The sequence below is a fragment of the Mus caroli genome, chromosome 11 (genome assembly GCF_900094665.2).
Source record: "Mus caroli chromosome 11, CAROLI_EIJ_v1.1, whole genome shotgun sequence".
In the NCBI taxonomy this organism is placed as follows: Eukaryota; Metazoa; Chordata; class Mammalia; order Rodentia; family Muridae; genus Mus; species Mus caroli.
In genome coordinates, this window is record NC_034580.1 from 103,810,687 (window position 1) to 103,830,565 (window position 19,879).

Genomic DNA, 19,879 nt, shown 5'->3' on the forward strand with positions numbered 1-19,879 from the left:
CCTCTCCCTCTCCCTCTCCCTCTCCCTCTCTCTCTGACAATCTGTGCCAATTTCTCTTCCTGGAGAGATATCAGGGAGTCCTGAGAAGAGAAACCAGCCTGGCCTGGCTTTAGAGACATTCCCAGCTCATCCTGGTGTCCTCTTGAGAGCAAGGCTGTGTGTGTGTGTGTGTGTGTGCAGAAAGACTTTCCAGACAATCAAGTGTGGCCTTGCCTGCTACAAAGCATGGCCACACAGCTATAAATACCTCCTCCAGCATGGCTTTCCTGCCTCCAGCCTATTTTACTATAAATCAGCGTGCTGCGGTATGTAGGGCACATGCCCGCGCCCCCCTTCTCTCCACTCTCTGCACCCCCACCTTCTCCACGCTCCAGCTTTCCTTCACGGGGTTCAAGTGTCAAACAGAAAAGCCGCACAGGTTTCTAGGGGTCCAGGAACACCTCTCAGACTCAGTTTCCAGTCCCCCAAGGGCTGGTAAAAATAGGAAACTGATGTTGCAGCCCCGCAGGCTGAGAATCTTGGGAGATGAACAGGAATAGAAAAAGCTTCCAGAAGTTGCTGGGTCTCTCTAAGGAGTGAGTTCTTGACTTGATTTTTCTTTCCTTTCCCCATGCCCGCAACTAAAGATAAAATCATGCCTGAGTAAACCCTGGGCCTCTGGTGACCTGGTCTGGAGCATGTCCCCATGACCGAGGAAGCCCAAGGCCACAAAGGGGCAAGACAAATCCATTGGCTCCCATCATTCTGGAAGATGGTCCCATGGCCCCTTGGGATGCCTTGCCCGTGACCGACCTCCCCAGTTTGTACTTGGCAGGTGCTTCACACCTCTCCATGTACCCAGTTGCTTAGAGTCATTTAAAAGAAATCTATCTCTCCAGACTGGGTGACAGAATCAAAGGCCTGGGGAGGGAATGTAGAACCCAGACAGGGGGAATGTTCACAGCTCATTGGGCCCCTGGGTGACTCCTGATGACAAGGTGGGGGAAGGCAGGGGACTGCCCTTTTCCTCAGCTGACAACAGCATCTCACAGGCCCCAGAGCCTCTGGGCATCTGAGAGAATTGGTCTGGAAGGGTCTGCAGGAAGGCAGGCAAGCGTGAAGCTCTGCCTCGTGCCTCAGCCCCAGGATGGCCGTCTGGCTCCTACTTCTGTCCTAGCTGGGCCCCTCAGGCATCTTGCTCAGCCTCTCCATCTCATCGATGATTCAGGACCAACTCTCGGCGCAGAGTTGGAATGAGAGGCTCTTGGCAAATGGCAACCATCACTCCTGCATCGGGAGAGGCTATGGATGGATGTTGACACTTGAGGTGGTGGAACAAGAAGGGTAGGTATTGCCATCCAACACCTGACCTAGCATCGAACGAGTCAGATGCTAGAGTGGAACGAGGCAGCTCAAGACTTTGTATCATGGAGCAGCACAGAAATTGTCAGAAGGAACGGTGTGCTTCCCAAGGGGTCAGCTGAGGAACCTAGAGTAAAGGGGTCACTGTGTCCTGGACATCTCTCAGAGCCCAGGAGGATGAGACAGGACAGAGCCTTCACAGCTGTAGCCCCAAGAAGATGGATCAGTGGGTAGCGTGCTTGCCATGCAAGAATGAGGAAGTGAACTGGCCCCACAGGCCCCAGAGAAAGCTGGGCTTAGGTGCCTGCATGTATGATCCCAGCAGTCCTACTGCAAGATGGGAAATGGAGTCAGCTGTTGGTCAGCCAGCCCGGCTTCCATGGCAGCAACCAGGAGACTGTGTCAAACAAGGTAACAGGCAAGGACCAATACCCTTGGTTGTCTCTGATTCCCATCTGCAAGAGAGGCACATGTATGCTCATGCATGTATGTCTAGGCACACATACCATAGACACATATGTTATTAAAATTGATTTTATCTGTACCTTTACATTTTTTAGTATGTGTGATGGTTACTATGGTCAACTTGGCAGGAGTCAGAGTTGCTTGGGAGACAAAACCTCGGGTGTGTCTATGATACGGTGTCTCTAACGGGCTAGCCGAGGTAGGCCTGAATGATAACGAGAGACTGGTCATGGGGCAGTGGCATGTCACTCTCTGCTTCTGACTGGAGTGTAGTGAGAGCAGCGGCCTCACACTCCGGCTGTTCTGTGCTCCTCACAGGACAAACTGCGCTTGCAAACTGGAAGGGCAAACACATCTTCCTTTTCTTCTTCCTCTTCCCTCTCTCCCTCTCTCTTCCTCTCTCCTTCTCTCCCTCCATCCTCTTCTCCCTCCTCCCTTATTCTCCCCTTTCTTCCTCCCTTCCTCTCTCCCTCCTCCCTTATTCTCTCCTCCCTCTCTCTCTTCCTTCTTCCCTCCATCCCTCCCTCATTTCCTCTTCTCTCTCCCTTCCTTCATCCCTTCTTCCTCATTCCTTCCTCCCTCCCTCTCTCCCTTCCTTCTTCCCTCCTCCCTCATTCCTTCTTTCCTCCCTCTCTCCCTCCCTCTCTCCTTCCTTCCTCCATCCCTCTTTCCCTCCTCCCTCCTCTCTCCCTCCTTCCTTCCCTCCTCCCTTCTTCCTTTGTCCTTCCCTCCTTCCTTCCTTCCCTCCTCCCCTCCCTCCTTCCTTCCTTTCCTCCCTCCTTCCTTCCTTCACTCCCTCCTTCCTTTCCTCCCTCTCTCCCTCCCTCTCTCCTTCCTTCCTCCATCCCTCTTTCCCTCCTCCCTCCTCTCTCCCTCCTTCCTTCCCTCCTCCCTTCTTCCTTTGTCCTTCCCTCCTTCCTTCCTTCCCTCCTCCCCTCCCTCCTTCCTTCCTTTCCTCCCTCCTTCCTTCCTTCACTCCCTCCTTCCTTTCCTCCCTCTCTCCCTCTCTCCTTTCCTCCTTTGATCAAAATAACCAGTACAGTATGGTCATAGGAAAAATTGTAAATTATGGTACATTTCATTTTTGCTGGTTTAGAGACATCCAATCAAGAATGTATGTGTACTCCGCCTCTACCTGTAAACTTATTTCTTTTAGTTTTGACAGAAATTTAGCTTGTGAATCCATTTCTTTAATAGCATTGAAATGATAAAAATAAATTAGGGAACCAGAAGGCAGATCAGTGGTTGCTGGGGTAGGGTTAAAGAAAGATGGGATGGGGAGAGGCAGGTTGTGATCAGGAAAGAGCCACACCCTTGGGGTGAGGTGAGGCTGTATCTTGACTATATGGATACCAAATCTCGATAGAGATGTGCAAGATGCTACCACTGAGGGCAGGGTGGACATGGGAACAGGCACATGGAATCTCTACATGTTTACTATAACTGTACATGATCCACAGTGACCTCAAAACAAAGGGTTAGGTGCTAAGAAGATGGCTCAGTAGTTACATACTTGCTGTGTTAGAGTGGGGACCAGCTCTTGGATCCCCATAGCCCAGGCATGGCAGCCTCAGAAGGCAGAGATTAAAGATCCCTATTTATGGTAATAATAACCTAATATTACTATAAAGGCAAAGAATAGTCACACGAGTGGTCTCTGGGTTTGACTGGGAGACACTGCTTCAATGAATAAGGCGGAAGAGCTTCTGAGAACAGTTGACGATTCATAACATCCACCTCAGTTCTCCACATGTGTTATCTCTCTCTCTCTCTCTCTCTCACACACACACACACACACACACACACAGAGAGAGAGAGAGAGAGAGAGAGAGAGAGAGAGAGAGAGAGAGAAGGAAAAACCACAAATGAAAGGTTTAACTCTGAAAAAGACCCTTCCAAACCTTAACGCTGACAGTGACAGGAACATAAAACAGAAGACTTGGAGAACAGTTTGGTCAAGCATTAAGTATCTTCATATCTCTGGGTTCCAACAACGCTACCCCTGGGAGTTGTTGCCAGGGGAATAACTGTGAACATACGGACAAAGCACACAGAGATGTTGCCTCACTCTCCCTTATTACAGCAAAGAGCATAAGCCTTTCTCTAAGGAAAGTTACACGACATATGGCGTGGCCGTTCAGCAGGCTACTGGGTAGCCATGGCTAATGTTTGTGAGATGAAACAGCAGCAAACGGGCTGGGTATACAAACAAACAACTGAAAACAAAAGCAAAACTCACCACCAAAAAAAAAAAAAAAAAAAAAGCAACCAAAAATCTAACCAAAAAAACCTCACCACCACCACCACCATTAAAACGGTCATACTATGGATCGACAATTAGTTTGCTAAGTCTTAAAACTATCTTTTAGTGTGGGATGATGGGTATAGAAATATGAATGGTGGTTACTATCACTATAAATTAAATTTTTGGCTTCATTATTCTGTCCATGGTTTTATTTAATAAATGTTCACTTTATTTACATCCCATGAAATGAGGTAGCCTTGTATTGCTAGGAGACAATGCCTTACCAGGGAAGAGGGCAGATAGCTGATGTGCCCCCTGCTGGTTTATCCCGGTGGGGACAGGACATCTTGAGTTGCCAGGAGGCACAGGTTAGATAGACTGGGCTCACGTTTATGATGGGTAGATCTGGGGGCCATTTCTACCTCAGCATCACTCAGAGAGGCAGTGGAAAGGAGAATCTGAAACATAGTAGCTTATGGGAACTTACTCTGGCAACATATTTAAGTCTTCTCAGCCTCCTTTAGTAAAGATAGAAAAAAGGGACGATGTAATCTTTGTGTGAAGGAGGGTGTTACAGTGACTCTGGAGGTGTCCAATTTCTCCCACAGTAGATGCAGCACCTACAGTCTGTGGGTTCATAGCACATCCCAGCCACTCCAGCATCGGGAATTGTCAGACTTTGTTCTTCTCAGTGATGGTGAGGATGCCATGGTTCCTCGTTTTGCATCTGTGTCTCCATGGTTACCAATTACACAAGGCATATTCTCATTTATAGTCATATTACTGTTCCCCCTTTTGTGAAATGACTTCATTTATTTATTTTTCTGATTTTATTTTTTTTTTAGAATGTTCTATATAAGTACTGTATTTACATGCCCCCCCAACCTATAACTTCCTCCATGTCTCCCTTACTCCCTCTCGTATTCATGACCTCTGCTACCCGTTGGGTGCATTTAGTGTTGCTCTCATGTGTATGTGTGTAGAGCTGGCCACTTGGGATTTCATGACCTATGGGGAGATGCTCCTCAGGGAAGAAGGATTCTTCTTCCCTCGGCATCCATTAATCTCCTGTAGCTCTTCAACGAGGTATGTGTGTGTGCAGGCACTCACAGAGGCCAGAAGAGGGTGCCAGATCCTCCCGAGTGGGAGTTACAGGCACTTGTGAGCTGTCGTCTCCTGTGGATGATGGATGTGAACTTCCATCCTTATGACTGAGAAGATGCTCAGCCACCTCTCCAGTCCCATCCTTGCTCTGTTCTTATCAAATTGGCTACCTTTTTTCATTCATTTATGGGAGTTCTCAAAGTAGTCTAGATATGACATTTGATACATTTATGTGGAAATTATTCTAGCCAACTTCATTACTTTCCTCCACTTTTTATGTGGTATCTTATGGAAGCTTTTTAGTTTCCAATGTGCCGTATGATTATTAATTTTTTTGTGTGTTTTGATCTTGTATTGGACAATTTTGATAAACCGGGCCCTCTTGGATTTTCTGTGTAGATTACAGCATCCACGGACCAGAATTCTTTGTAATTTTTTTTCCAATTCTTTTTACAAAAGGAATTGTTGATTTACTTTATGTGTATGAGTCCACTGTAGCTGTCTTCAGACACATCAGAAGATCAGATCCCATTACAGATGGTTGTGAGCCACCATGTGGTTGCTGGGAATTGAACTCAGGACCTCTGGAAGAGCAGTCAGCACTCTTAACCACTGAGCCATCTCTCCAGCCCTGGATTCCAGTTCCTTTATGTCACATTTCTTTCTCTTATCTTGCTGGATTGTGTAGGATCTCACACATACAAGCAATGGTACTCACCCGATTGGGAAAAACTGTCTTGCTTTTTATCACTGACTATAGTACTTACTTAAAATATGGCACATGGAGGGCAAAGACTTTCTTGACTATTGCTGATTAACTAATTAAATTTTTTAAAATTTATAATATGTTGATTTTTAAAAATAAATTTCTGGCCGGGTGTGGTGGCGCACCCCTTTAATCCCAGCACTTGGGAGGCAGAGGCAGGTGGATTTCTGAGTTCGAGGTCAGCCTGGTCTACAAAGTGAGTTCCAGGACAGCCAGGGCTATTGAGAGAAACCCTGTCTCAAAAAAACAAAACAAACAAACAAATAAATAAATAAATGAATTTCTGCATTTATTGAGAGAACATGTTTATTTTCTGGCATTAAGCCATCCTCACACTCTGGGGGGTGGTCTGGCTTTCTGTTCTTATTTCATACATACACACATGTATGAGCACACATATGACATAATTAGCTTTTGTGACATTTGCACTAATATTGATAAGCAAGGCTGAGCTATAACTGTCAGTGTCACCATAAAAGTCATAGAAGAACCACAAAGAGATACCATGATATACAGATGTAGCTAAAGTTCAAAAAAGACTGGTAAGATTAAGTGTTGGTGAAGAACAAATAGGGGTTGGTGTACATTACAAGAGAGAATGCCAAATGGTCTCACAATTCCAGGAAGCAATTTGGCAGCTTCTTTGTCATATAGCTCACCAGTTCCACCACTTCAGGATGAGACACTGGGAGAAATTTAGAGTCTCGCAAACCTCATCTGCAGTAAGGATTAATTTGAAAGAATCCTAATTGTCACCAGTATAAATATCCCTTATTGATAATGGATAAACAACTGAAAATTTTTAAAAGTGGGTGTGAGGGCTCAGACCTTTAGTCCTAGCATTTGAGAAGAGGAGATGGCAGTGGAAGGGTGATTTCTGTGAGTCCAAGGTGTAATTGCAAGTTCCAAGCTAGCCAGGGCTACACAGGGAGACCGGGCCTAAAAAACAAGACGCTATGTTAAATTAGAATTGAGACACAAAGGACCACATCCTGTCTGATTCCCCTTTACATGACACTGCAGAAGAGGCGAAGCTTTAGGAGAGAGATGAGTGGACCAGGGGCAGAAAGATCACTAGTGGAGTGGACAGAGAGCTGACTGCAGAGAAGCACGAGAGAACTGTGTCTATTCGTTGGCTGTAGGCAAGGAATTGGGAATTTTTACTATGTGTGGACTGCACTTTCTTTACATGATTCATTAGCTTCTTAAGGAGGTTTACTCCTCACAGGTTTGGAAAAACTTGCCAGTAAAGCCTCATGGAGGGAAGGATAGCTCAGTGGGTAAAGCATGAGGAATATGAGGCAATTCCCAGAGCACACGCAAAACAGCCAGGCATTGTGGTGCAAGCTCATAATTCCAGTGTTGGGGAACAGAGACACAGGGATCCCTGGGGCTCACTGACCAGCCTGCCAGTGACTTCCAAGTCAGAGAGAAATTCCAGTGGGTCACACCCAGGGAACACTACCACAAGGTTAACCTCTGGCCTCCACACAAATGCATGAGCATGTATACTCACACACACATACACACACACACACACACACACACGCATGCACGCACACTCACTCACAGATGTCTGCGTGTGCACTTACACACACACTCATGCACTTACACACACATGTACTCACACATGCATGTGCCCCCCATGTGTACACACACACTCATTTACACACATGTGACAAACATGCACTCATACACACATGCACACATGCATACATATGCACACTCATGCACACTCATATCTCATCAGCCTATATTTGAATGTGGCTTCATTTGAATTTCTCTGTTCTTTTAATGACTACAACCTATCCAGTCTCTGCTGCTTCTCACATTACCTTTAGGAAAATCACCCATTTTAATGAATGGTCATGATATTCTCTTACATGTAAAAATTTTTCTACTGGTATATAGGTTCACCCCAACTCTTTTTTTTTTTTTTTTTTTAGTTTTTCGAGACAGGGTTTCCCTGTGTAGCCCTGGCTTTCCTGGAACTCACTTTGTAGACCAGGCTGGCCTCGAACTCAGAAATCCGCCTGCCTCTGCCTCCCGAGTGCTGGGATTAAAGGCGTGCGCCACCACGCCCGGCTCACCCCAACTCTTATTCCTAATATTGTTTTTTTTGTACATCTTTCTTGTTAATTTTCTAGTGTTGCCACAGGTTAGTTATTTTACATAACCTTTGAATTTTAAATCCATTGCTATTGTATGTATGTAGGAAGAGAGAGAGAGAGAGAGAGAGAGAGAGAGAGCATATGAGTCAGTATGCGAGTGTGTTTTTCTGTGGTTCATATCTGGACCCAATATACCATACACATACCCACACTCACCCTTCAACACTTTTTGAGTCGATTTAAATGTCAGTTTCAAGGCTCTGAGTTTGGGTTCACAGGCAATTCTTTCTTAGTAAGCCTCGGTAGGTTGTTGGACCAGTATGTTTAGTTGAGTTTACTCTGTACCCAAAGTAAGACCCTTGCTCTGTGTCCCTTTCTCTTTCCCAGTGGTGTGCCAGACTTCTCTGCATTGTGGGATGGAGAGAGGAAGGAAGGCTCTTTTACCTTTTATCTAGGAAAATCTTCTTCTTTTTCCAGTGTGCTGCTAAAAGCACAGCTGATTTCACCAGCAGGCTGTGCATACAGGCGTATTGTGTGTGTACGTACCTATGTGTGCATAAACACGTATTGTGTGTGTACATACCTGTGTGTTCACATTCATGAATACATGTGCATAAGTATATATTTATGTGTGACTACATATGTGTGTATACATGTCTATATGTGTATACATTATGTGTATTGTCATTTTTAAGTTAACAAATGTTGCCAGGTGTGGTGGTGCACACCTTTAATCTCAGCACTACAGAGGCAGAGGTAGGCAGATCTCTGTGAGTTTAACACCAGCCTGGCCTACATAGTAATTTCCAGGCCAGGGATTTCATAGGCTCTGTCTAAAAAAGAAAAGGGAAATTAACAAATGTTTAATTTGTACTCATTTTAAAATTAATTTAAGGATTAACAATGATAGAAAAAAATAAGGAGCTTTATGACCAGCCCTCAGGGCCAAGAATTTTGAACAACCATGACCTGACAATGTTTTCTAAACGGTGTCTGCGGTGAATATGTACAGACTCTTTGAGATACTGCTTAGGAAAGAGGGCAGCTGTTGATAGTGCTTGCTCTGTAAAAGCTGTTATCAGTGCTGTAGAAAGGATTTTAAATACACGGGAGGATGTGTGTACCTGTGAATATGACACCATTTAAGAGCTTGGGCATTCTGGGACTTGGGTATCCCTGAGGATCCTGGAAGCACCCCCTCACCCCATAGAGAGGGACAGCTGGATGAATGCAGCCCTGTGACCTCAGCATCAAGGCCAGCAGTGAGTGTCCTCCTCTCTCCCTGGGACAGCTTTTCTCCCTCCTTCCTCCTGGGGCTCCAGCCAGCTGGCCCCAGGCTATACTGTGTTCTACTTTTGTTTGCCCAGTTAACAGTGGCACACATACTCTGGAAGGGGAGTGCTCTTCTCTGGAGTTTATGGACAACTGACCTCAGAGTGCAGATGCCCAGATGACCTGGAGACTCTGCAGGCCATGATCAGGGTTGTCAGCACCCCCTTCCCCCCTTAACTTCAGCAAGACCAGGACAAGAGCCAGACCCTCCTCTGCCAAGGAAACAGAAAAGGGGCTAGCTGTCAGTGGGGGAAGCCAGAAGACTTCCACTGGGCAGGGCCTGCTTGCAGCCAGCTCTCCTTGAGGGGTCCCTGTGGGCTGACACCTTGTTTTCTCACCTCTCCTGGCTTGTTTCTGACCAATTAACTCAGCTCTGGGCTAGATCGGCTGAGTACTCCACTGGACCAGCCTCCTCCAGGAATGGGTTTTTAAAATTGTTGTTGCTGTTTTGATGTCTCCTTGCTTGGGGGATTGAGCTCTGGGACTTGTGAACGCTAAGCAAGTGTTCTACCATTAGCCACATCCCCACATAATTAGCTAATTTTAATTAATGTATGTATGTATGTATGTATGTATGTATGTATGCATGCATATATTTGAGACATAGTCTCATGTAGCCCAGGCTGCCTCAAACTTGGTATGGTGCTATGATGACCTTGGACTGGATCCTCCTGCCTGCACCTCTCAGGCCACTGACATTAGAGGTGTGCATTATCATGCTCAGCTTTCTGCGGTGCTGGGGACTGAACCCAGAAGTTTTTGCTCGTCAGGTAAGTGCTCTACCAACTAAGCTGTATCCTCAGCCTCATTTTCCCCTCCACTGTAATCTACACTGTGCCTTCTGACCATCTGACACCCCAGAGTTTATACCACAGGAGCCTGGAAGAGCTGTCAGTCAAGCGGGGGAAACCACATAGCAATGTTTGTTGACTGACCATTCTGACCTTTCCTTTTGTTTTATCAAACACTTTTGCATATTACCTCACTGGCTCCTTGACCAAGCCTACTGAGATGACATTATAGATGCTATGGTTCATCTTATGAAGTACAAAATAGAAGCCAAGAGAGGTGGCACTACTCTGGAAAGCTAGGGCAGGATTTGAACTTGGATGTAGTCCACCAAAGAGACAGGGTTTTCCACAGGCAGACCCCAGAACACAGTTCTAGGAAGCCACTCAGCAGGTGGGTGTTAGCCTCTGGTGGAGCTACGGGTACCCCAGGCAGAGAGGCTCCTAGCCATCACCCCATGCTGGATCTGCCCTCTCTAGGGGAGAAGGTGAGACCAGGCAACTGCTGACTCCTGGCATCCCCCCCTCTTCCTGGACCAGCTCCATCTGGCCGGCTCAGGGCCACTGCTTCTGCCTGCCTGTGCATAGCATGGCTCCCTGGGCACCTCGGATGATGACTGGTTTCATCCTGCCCATAACGATGCGTTTATCAGGAGGGAGACAGACGTTCCTATCCGGAGGGGAGAGAGAGGGACGGAGGAAATCAATATTGGAGAATTATGAGTCTCTTGTGCCTTTCCCCACTCCAGGCCTTCCGCAGAGGCAGCGGATAAAATAATGCTAGTTTTGATATTAATCAATCTTGAAGCTGGGTGAACCGAGCAGTGCCCCTTTAATAGCTAGCCACCACCTGCTGGCACTGGGGCTGACAATTCTCAATCAATGTGCACAAGTGTCCCTGTCTGACTCTATACCCTGTTCTGCTCTGAGCCTGCACTGGTGTCCAACTGCAGGAGTCTGAGGGTGGGGGAGGAAGGTCTCCAGGAGGGAGCCAGTGCCACTACCATAACTTCTGACTCAGCTCATTGCCACGTAAAATTCCTCCCTGTCTGAGGTTCGGATGCCTTCATAGCTAAGCTGAAATCCAAGCAGCACAGATGGCATTATTACCAAGCCACTACCACTCTAGTATGAATGTTCACAGCCTTATCCCTGACAATAACCACAGAGCCTGCTTCAGGGACATGGCAAGGGGGTACTTAAGGTGATTTGCACTCAGGGCCCAGCCTACATCTGACACTCTCTCAGCTCCTCTGGCCTTGGCCCTCCGGTTCCCAACTGGTTCACCAGCTGCTCTGGCTGGAGTTGACCTCTGAGTAACTCTATTTCCTCCAATAGGAACTCTCGGCTGAGGTGGGGTGGTAGACCCTAGTGTAAGTACCAGGCAAAATGGCATCACAAATGAGACTAGGCATCGTGCCCAGCACGTGGGCGAGAGATCCTGGAATTTTCTAGAAAGGGGAAGGATGAAAGGAGACACTCATGAATGAAGGGACATCTGCAGGAAAACCTGAGAGGGCAGAGGAGGGTGCAGAGGCCACACAAAGGCCAGCCATCACCTTGTACCTGGTACTGAACTTGGAGATAAGGATACACAGGTCAGGGATATCAGGACCAGCCCTAACCCCCCAAGAGCTGACAACCCCAGGGGCCTGTCCTTCATGTCTTCAGGGTCAATCAATATCCTCAACAGAGAGAAAGCAGGTAGGTTGGAAGGATCTGCCTAGTTGAAGTTTATTCCTAGGTTGGTCTCCCAATAAGCTACAAAAGCCACGAGCTGCCCATTCAAGTGCTCTGTCAGTTTTGATCCTGGCTCCAGCCCATACCAGCAGAGTGACTTTGAGTAAGATACTCTCTCTTACTTTCTGTATCTATACAGGGGTGATTAAAAAAATAAAATAGAATTCCTTTTGTGGAGTTGTATGCAGGTGGATCAAAAGAGCACAGAGACAACCCTGTTAGGCACTCTCTGATTATGACGACAGGCCTTCTACCAGCATGCACCTGTGTGGGGACCAGGTTGAGCATCAGGTGACAGTCACATATGTCACAGGGTGGGGTTCTTCCTGTCCCAAACATTTTTATCCACTGAAGCTGAAAAGCAGCTCTAGCTATTGCCTCCTGTAACTGTGGTAGTTTAGAAGGGGGCTTCTTAGAACCCAGGGCCTTGACCTTGGCCTGAATCTCACAGTCACTGGACCTGGCAGGCGTGACAAGAACTATGGGCCTGGCTGCCATCCCACAGATATCTGGGATCAGACAGTTGACCCTGTGGAGGAGGCCAGTGGGAAGGAGCCTGTAGCTGTGAACCTGTCCTGATTAGACAGAGGTGTAGGTTGTTTTCCTATCAGGTTCCCAGTCATCCTACACTGTGACTGAGGGCACCACACCTGCTACTCCCCAGATGTTGATGATCAAGGGAAGCCAGGGCAAGAACTCAAGCAGGAACCTGGGAGGCTGTTTCTTCCTGCTTACAAATGTCCGTAGCTGGGAACACCCAGATGTCCAAAATTAATGTATGTATAAGCAGTGTGGTCCATCAACACAGGGAGGTTTTATTCAGCCATCATAGGGAGGGAATCTCTTGAATTGATGAACTTTCTCTATGAGTAAGAGTGTTGGTTATAAAAGCATTGCCAGCAAACATCCAACTCAAGTTCAAATCCCTAGCACCCACATAAAAAGCTGGGTGTGGCCACATATGCCTGTAACTTGAATGCTGTGAGGGGGGAAAAGAAGGCAGACAGAAGGATTGCTGAGGCTTGCTGGCCTCTAGCTTAGCTCTGAGTTGATGGAGAGACCCTGTCTCAAAGGAATAAGGCAGACAGAGATAGAGTAGGATATCCAGTGCTCTCCACAGGTCTCCACAATGTGCATGGATGTGCATACTGCACTCACACACACACACACACACACAATCTCAATACATGTTTCAGCTTGAAAATGTGTGAAATGAAAGAAACCTGACACAGTCACGCATCACATGTTTACATAAAATAGCCTGAAGGTGAAGTCACAGGGATAGGAAGCAGCTTGGCAGTTGCCAGAATCTCAGGGAAAGGGGGTACAGGGAGGGTGTTTACCGGGTGCATCTCCAGCTAGGGTGATGCTGTTCTAGGGAGCAGGGCTGGCTTTGCCATATTGGATTATGAAATGCCACTGAAATGGCAAAGGCTGGCAAGACAGGTCATCAGATGAAGCACCTGCTGTGCCAGTGTGAGGAGCTGAGCTTGGATCTCCAGAATCCACATAAAATCCAGGAAATGTGGCCGCCATCTGTAATCCCAGTGTTCAGGATGTGGAGACAGAGGGCTGGCATGCTACAGCAGCCTGATAGGCAAGCTCTGGGTTCAGAACCCTGCCTCAGTGACTAATGAGCAGAATGGCTAAGGAAGATTCCCCCCACCTCCTCTTTCTCTCACACACACACTTGAATGCATTTCTTTGAAAGGCAGGATTTATATCAGTTTAGGGGTGCACACGACAAGCGTGTATACACAAGCAATGGAAAGGGGGCAGGAGCTAGGGGTGAGAGACTAGAAGCTAAGTAAAGTGTTCATCAAAGGGTGAGACCCAAATCAGCCCCTCATTTGCCCCCTCTCCTTCACGTCATTGCTCATGCTGAGAACTTTGACCTGACAGTCACATGGTCCTGCAGCCCCAGGGAGCAGGATGGGCAGGCCTCCTGCAGATCAAGAGACCTATTGCCTCTGGTACTTCTGCTAGCTGAGAATCAGGCACCAGAGATGGAACCTGCTAAAAGGCTCTAGACGCTGAGCTCTGGAAGCCCATGATTAGGCTTGAGCGCACAAGTGTCTTGGGCATTGGCAGAGCCACAATATGCCTGGGTTTCAACAACCCTGGAGTGGCTGCTATTTGCAAAGTAATCTGGAAACACTGCTTGGTGCTCTTGGCCTCAAGGGAGGGATAGCACTGGAGGAAGCTGGCTGCTACCATGTGCCAAGGATGCCCCCAACGCACACAAGGCCACAGATAGGACCATCTTGGAAGGCTTTTTTGGGGAGGTGACATTTGGTTGAGTCTCTTGTATCTCATGGCTTCCATCTGGAGGTTTCATTTCAGGTAAAAAGAAGACAATTTTATAAGACTCTACCCCTAGGTTAGATGTTTTGTTTATATTCGTTGGTTCATAAAGCAGCTAGGTGACTTGAGATTAGTTAATGGTGCCTTGGTTTCTTCTATAAACTCTGGCTCATGGAGGCTTAGGAGATAGCTTGGTTTGTAAAGCTCTTGCCTTGAAATATGGAGACATGAGTTCAATCCCTGGAACCCACATTTTGAAAGGCAAGCGTGGTAGAATACACTTTGTAACCCCCAAACTGGTCAGGTAGAGATGAGCAGATCTCTGGGGTTTGCTGGTCATCAGCCTAGTCTATTTGATGAACATTAGACTAGTGAGAAAACCTGCCTAAAAACAAAAATTAAAAAATAAAGGTAGATCATCCCTGAAGAGCAATCCCTGAGATATTGTCCTCTGGCCTCCACATGCCTGTGTACAACTGTACACATACATCTGCACACACATGTATGCCTGCACACATACGGTCTCTCTCACACACACATGTACACACATGCACACAGGGCTCATGGTAATGGCCTCACAAATTCATTCTGCAGTTAGACAAGGTCGGCAAGAGCACTAACACGGAGAACCCAGAGTAGGAAATACGTTATCATTATCACCATTGTGCCCATGCCTTGGCAGATGGTGGCTTTGGAACCAGGGTCACCAACATGGTGGCCAAACTTCAGCCAAGTTGGGTGTAGACATTATGCAGAGGGTGGGCAGGGCTCCATGCCCATAGCACTGGGAGGGTGAGTTGGTATGGGTGTATCAAGGCTCTCAATTTAAACTTGTCACCATTGGGTAGGGGTGTATCAAGGCTCTCAATTTGAACTTGTCACCACTGGGTATGGGTGTATCAAGGACCTCTGGTCACTCTAAACTTGTCACCACAGTAGTAACTGCTCACCACTTCATTTCAGAATGAGAGAAACTGGAGCTTAGGGAGGTCAAGTGACTCTTTCAAGGCACACAAAGGGGTTGAACTGCAGGCTACATGCCCATGTGTCCACTGCAGAGATGGGGGGAGAGGGGATCATGACTAACTGCCCAGGTCTTCGTTCTCAGTGATCCACTGACACGGCAGTAAGCTGCATCCCCAAAGGCTGAGCAGGCAGGACACTTACCAGGCTTCGTACCCGCTGTCATCTCCCAGATGCTCCATTCTATATCCCCTCCTCCTAATGGAACTTCGAGGGACCCAGGCTCCCACATAGTCCATCCCTGGAAGGGACACTGTATCCATACAGGCAACTCTATAACCCAGGCTTTCCCACCCAAATCAAGGATATTCCTCATGCCCATGGGATGTGAGTTCCTGGTACAGGATCCCTCATTAGCTTGGATGTCCCTCACTCAGGCTGGCAGATGGATTTCTTCCAGGTGTCAGCAGCACCCCTCTACACATTTCCTCATCCTGGGATTCTTGGGCAAGGGAAAGCATCAAGGCTTTCATAGCAGCAGTCACCAAGGAGGTCAGTCCTTTGTAGCTGCTGTGGGCTGCTTCCCCTTTCCCAGTTCTGAGCTAATTTTAAACTTCTATTTTTAAGAAGAACCTGACTTCTCATACATACTGCTTGATCAATAAATAAGGGCCTGCCTGGGACTAATTGAGACTCTGACTTCTGCATGGGGCAAGAGAGTCTTGGAGAGGGATATGGTCTCAGCAATTCCACTCAACTGTGGAACATTCTATTTCGAGGCCAGCCTCAGCAGAGGGAGATTGGCAAGCCAGCCCCGAAGGCCCGGAGAGACACTGGATCACAAACACAAAGCTTCCTCTTGCTTCTCCAAGTCTTGGGTTCATGTCCCTTGACCTCCTGGGATACTGGTCCCAACCTCACTCAGCAGATAGCCCGGGTCCAGTTCAGTGAATGCATACAAACTCAAACATAAGAGATGTTGCCTAGGAGCAGGAGGGGCCACTTACCTCCTAGTTCTTGGCAACAGGCGTGAGACATATGCAATAAGGATAAACACTATCCCCCAAAGATCACCAACATGCAGGGGTGGGGTCACCCTCCTCAGAGGAAACACAGGCACTGGGAAATATTTCAGTGCAGGGCTAGAGCTGGGGCAGAAAACTCAACACGGCACAGCCCCAGAGTGCACTTTGGCGGGAGACAAGAGTGTGGGCTGTCCATTACATCTTCCATGTTCCTCCACCCTTCTGGACCTTACTCCTTACAATCGAAAAACCAAGTAAAGAAATAGCACCTACCTCTTTCAATGTCAGCTAAAGGCTGTCAAGATGGTGTAGGTCGGCACCCAACAGGCTGTGAGTGCTCAGTGTGAAAATGCAAAGTCCTAAGAGGGTGTGTGTGTGTGTGGGGGGTTAAATCATCAGACTCCAGCAACCTGTCCCTACCCGCATCCACTCCACCCAGCCCCAGCCACTGCCCCCTTAAGCTTTATACTCCCACTGCTTGGCAGGTGGGTCCCCAGATTTTTGCACACTTTGCTCTCTCTCCTCACTTCCCCTCTCTGCCGAAATGTCACCTACTCAGGAACGCCACCGCTGAGTCTCCTTTAGAAATGGCCGCCCACCCCACCCACACTTCAGCCTCTCACCCCATCGCCAGCACTTCCACCATGCAGCTGACTGCTTTTTTGCTGCTTTCGCATAACGCTGCTCCTGAGGGAGCAGGACTGTTTTTTTTTTTTTCTTCTTCTTTCCTAGTTTATTCTTAGCTAGATCCCCAATGATTCTCAACATCAGGCTGCCTTGCTCCCCAGGGGATATCAGGCAAATGTCTGAGGACAGCCAGGTGTGTAGATGGATGAGTGCTGTTGGTATCTAGTTGGTGGAGACTGGGGACATCCTGCAATACGCAGGTCAGCCTAGTTGTCACCAAACACAAGAATACCCATCCCCCAAAGCCAAGCATACCAGAGCACCCCTGTCACTTAGCTCAGTGGTTGGCACAAGCCCCCTGGTGCTCATTATAGAAGCAAAGATATGCCGCCACCATCAACATTATATATAAATCAGCATTATATATAAGGGTGTTTGTCCCTTGGGCTGGGGCTGTAGCTCAGCTTGGGTGATGATGTGTTTGCCTACCTTGTATAAGGCCCTGAGCTTGATCCCCAGCCCTGCGTAAAGCAGGCATGGTGGTACATGCTTACAATCCCAGTGCTTGAGAGGCAAAGGCAGGATAAGGAGTTTGAAACCATCCTCAGCTACATGGATAGTTTGAGGCTAACCAGAGGTACATGAGAGCTGGAGCTTTATCAGAAAAACAAAACCAACAGAATAAAACAAACAAACAAAAAGATGTCTATTGGGAATGCAAGACCATAAAGACACATTAGTGGCCCACTGTGTCTCCTTTCTGGTTGTGACCCGGCCCTCTGGATTACTAGGGTGGGCTGCAAACACTGTTCTTTGGACTATCATAAACCAGGACTGGTCAACAGTGGCAGTGGTATCCACAGATCTAAGAGATGCTCATCCACCCCTCCCCCAGTGAGGCTGGCCCACGGGCTCTCTCAGCAGGGACTTCCCACAGTTCTCTAGCATGCCCCACTCTGAGACCCCACACAGGACCTCACAAGCCATTCATGCTAACTCCAGTGGAATCCCTTGTTCCTCCAGCCTCCATCATCTCAGGCGTCATGTCAGGTGTGCGTGAACGACTGTTTCTGCTTCTCTCCGGAGAGGTGACAAGAGGGCCAGGGTGTGTGTGTGTGTGTGTGTGTGTGACACTGGTGACCTTGTTCTGCTGCCCTAACAATGTAAACAACCAGAGCCACAGCCTAGGTTCCAAACACAGAATGCTGCATGGCTGCCTGTGGGGCTGGAGCTGTGTGCTGAGAGAAAAGATGCTGAGTGGCTGGGTGAGACAGCTTTGGGGCTTCGCCTGTCACAGGGCCCTGCAGCTCACTCCCAGTCAGCTCTCTAGCACAGGCTTCCTTAGTAGGCACCCACTTCCTATTCCCACAGAGAATCACAACCGAGGTGCAGCTCTTCCCTGCCCCTCACCTGCCATCTGCCTTGCAGCCTGCCTTCCTCCCAGGGTACTGGGTCTGTTTCTGGGGACCATACTCTTGGAAAGTCCTATCTTTTCTCTTCTGCACCCAATTTTCCCCCTTTCTGGTCTTCTGTCCGTATCCTTCTTAAAGGTCCTGAATGTCTCTAAAGTAGCCATCACTGTGAAGGTTTAGTAGCTGACACAGGTTGCAAGGCAGGGGACCAAAGGAATAAATCTCTTGTGGCAGAATATTAGGACTCAGGCAGCTATACTCCAGGAGAAGTGGGTATTTGGTGAAGAGATGATTTACCAGTGTCTCTAAAGTCACCTGCAGTTGTCCCCAGTTCTGTCACCATGTAAGACCAGCACCAAACTCAGGATGGGATGACAGACAGACACACAATGAAGGACTAGCTGGCAATGACCCAGGAGTCTGCAAAAAAAAAAAAAAAAAAAAAAAAAAAGGACCAGAAGTCTGGGGAAGCAATGATAGCTCCCCCTAGAGTCATGGCTCCATAGTTACAGCTCCTTCATCTTCTGGGAATCTAAACTCCACCAGAGCTCTGGAAAGCTCTTTACACCGTACATTCTCCCTCTTGGAGAATTAATTTGGCTTCCTCACTATGTGGCCACCATCCCCAAGTCTAGCGTCTGAGGAAGCCGAGACAGCCCTGGACATTTCTGCGGATACTGTCATGTGTGACCTTACTCTGTTCTCACAACAGACAGCCCAGCTTTACGAGAGCCTCCAAGGGGCTCTGTGAATTAGTTAATGCTACACTGTTAGAGGGTGAGTGAATGGGGTTAGAGTCCATGCTTTCTATCACAGACTAAGGCCAGCCTCTTCCAGCTGTAAGTGAACAGTTCAGCTACCATGCCCCCAAGCCCTCTCCCAGGTCACAAAACCCTGATGCCTCCAACCTGAGAACGGTTGGAATTTCTGCCAGCTGTGTGGCAAGACCAAGCAGAAAGCTATCTGTTTCTCAGCATCCTGAGAACCAGCCTTGAGATGAGACTTGCTCAGCAACCACAGGAGGTACCTGGTATGGTTTTTAAATCCCTGTTCAGCCCCAAGATTTCATTTCACTTTAAAACTGCTCATATGTTGCAGCTCCATCAATTACCATGATAGGATTCCAGTAAAGAGATCCAGTCATTAAATGGGGGCACTTTCGAGTGGCTGGGGGAAAATATAGGGTACTCCTGGGAGAGGAGGGTTGGTATCTCACACAAAGCATAAAGGGAATCCCCATGCCTTGTGCTGTCCCACCACGGACCTTTATCAGCTCTGGGGCTTTTGGCAAAGCCCCTTTCTCCCACTAGCCCTCCCAGGCATCCCCATCCCTGTCGCCTAGGGCAGAGCGGATGTCCTAAGATGGGCAGGTAACTTGCAGATGGGTGAGACCACTGGGAAGTGAGTCCAATCACAGATCCTGACAGCCTAGGGGAGTTTGGCCCTCAGAGACCCCACAGCCCAGCTCAACAGGTGGCAGAGGCCTTTACTATCCCGCATCCAGGTCATTTCTTCCAGTTTTACTCAAGTCTGTGGTGGGAAAGTGTGGCTTTGGCTTTGGAGTGGGAAAATTGCTCGAAAGCATCGGCAAAGAGGGGGCGTCATGATCCCCAACCCCTGCACACACACACACACACACACACACACACACACACA

At 48.0% G+C, this 19,879-nt stretch overlaps 1 protein-coding gene across 4 annotated transcripts in view; it reads right to left on the minus strand.

Annotated features, from left to right (window-relative positions):
* The window catches only part of Cacng5 (calcium voltage-gated channel auxiliary subunit gamma 5), a 40,603-nt gene that overhangs the window by 20,329 nt on the left and 395 nt on the right, over nt 1-19,879 (minus strand). For 3 of the 4 annotated variants that reach the window (XM_029483109.1, XM_029483110.1, XM_029483108.1), the window contains exon 2: nt 18,521-18,643. The exons of the other annotated variant lie outside the window; for it this stretch is intronic. The gene's annotated coding sequence lies outside the window, so the exon portion shown is untranslated. The remainder of the gene's footprint in view (nt 1-18,520; nt 18,644-19,879) is intronic. 4 annotated transcript variants of the gene reach the window in all.